Source organism: Jaculus jaculus, chromosome 1, assembly GCF_020740685.1.
Source record: "Jaculus jaculus isolate mJacJac1 chromosome 1, mJacJac1.mat.Y.cur, whole genome shotgun sequence".
In the NCBI taxonomy this organism is placed as follows: Eukaryota; Metazoa; Chordata; class Mammalia; order Rodentia; family Dipodidae; genus Jaculus; species Jaculus jaculus.
Window position 1 is genome coordinate 108,515,532 of NC_059102.1, and position 1,847 is coordinate 108,517,378.

The window sequence follows — 1,847 nt, forward strand, 5'->3', positions numbered from 1 at the left end:
ATGATAATCTTCAGATTTTTAGTTATATTGATATTGGGCCTTACATGGGAGGCTTTTGTGGGGATGTTTCACAGAAGAGCGAACTGAGTTCGTGAGAGATTGTCACATTATGGTCCTCAGGCAACCTCCACTTTTCCCAGGCAGGCCACTGTCATCTCCATGAGGTCACATGTCCAAACTGATCTACCTTCTGGTGGTGCAGCGGCCTTGGGAGAAGGTTCCATGGGCTGATGCCCACACTCTTGGTGCGGCTCTGCACTACAAGCCACTCCACAGTGCTTGCGTCCAGAACTGGAATGCCCACTCTGGAGGGCACTTTCTCCAGCCAGCAACACAGAGCTGGGGATGAGGCAGAGGCGGCCGGGCATTGAGTTGTGCATGGGAACTGATTGGCTTTTAGCCAACACCTCAGCCATGGCTCTACAACTGTGCCCCATGCTCATTTTGGTGTGTCCAGAGCTTGAGCTTTGTGGGTGTCTTGGCTCATCTCAGCAGTCAGAGGTCTGAGAAGGCGGACTCCTCTCTGCATCCTTCAGGGGCTTGTTGGCTCTTCCAGGGGGTACCACCCTCTACTTTAGTTTTGTTAGGGTTTCTGTGGTGGCCAGGGGGGTGGGGTGGGGAGAGAGCAGGTGGACGTGGAGGAATCAGAGGATGATTTGGGGTCACTCCTCGCCTTTCCAACTCACTGGAGGAAGGGCTTCTCTCTAGAGCTCGCTCTGCTCTGGTTTTTCATTGCACCCACCAGGAGCTTCCAGGAAATTCTCCTGTCTCTGACTGCCATCTTGCCTCAGCATGCTGGGACTACAGAAGCCAGCCATCTGCTGGCTTTTTGTGTGGGGTCTGGGGATCAAACTCAGGTCGTCAGGCATGGGCAGTGAGCACTTTACCTGCCGAGCCATCTCCCTGGCTTAGCAGTTAAGGCGCTTGTCTGCAAAGCCTGATGGCCCAGGTTTGATTCCCCAGAACCCACATAAAGCCAGATGCACAAAGCGGGGCAATGTATCTGAGCCATCTCCCTCTTCCTCCTGCTTGTTGGCACTAGATCAGCTTAAACAGAGCTGGGTGGTCTAGGATGGCACCCTGAACATATTAGTGCCTGGTGTGATATCTGTGGAGCCTTGGTCCCATGCTTGTCACCACCCAGCAGGCTTCTTAACTGTAGTGGGAAGGTTCTTAGCAGGAAGTGGGCAATCTCTGATGAGCAAGCTTCTCCCACCTTAGTCACTGAGGGTCCTTTGTGTGTGGTTTCTCTAATCAATCCACCTAATGTCCTATTTTCCCTGCTTCTCCTCATCACTTACAAGCACTCTTTACCCATGTTGTTTTATCACAATGAAGATGTTTTTTGTTTTTTTTTATTTTTTGTAATTAACAACTTCCATGATTGTAAACAATATCCCATGGTAATTCCCTCCCTCCCCCCACTTTCCCCTTTGAAACTCTACTTTCCATCATATCCTCTCCCCCTCTCAATCAGTCTCTCTTTTATTTTGATGTCATAATCTTTTCCTCCTCTTATGATGTTCTTGTGTAGGTAGTGTCAAGCACTGTGAGGTCATGGATATCCAGGCCATTTTGTGTCTGCGGGGAGCACGTTGTAAGGAGTCCTACCCTTCCTTTGGCTCTTACATTCTTTCCGCCACTTCTTGTGCAATGGACCCTGAGCCTTGGAAGGTGTGATAGAGATATTGCAGTGCTGAGCACTCCTGTCACTTCTTCTCAGCACAGTGATGCTGAAGATATCTTTGTATGTATTTGATCTTGTACCTTGGCAAGGATAGGATGTTAGGTAACAAACAGAAAGAAAAGCCTGGCATGGTGGCTCACACCTTTAAACACAGAACTTT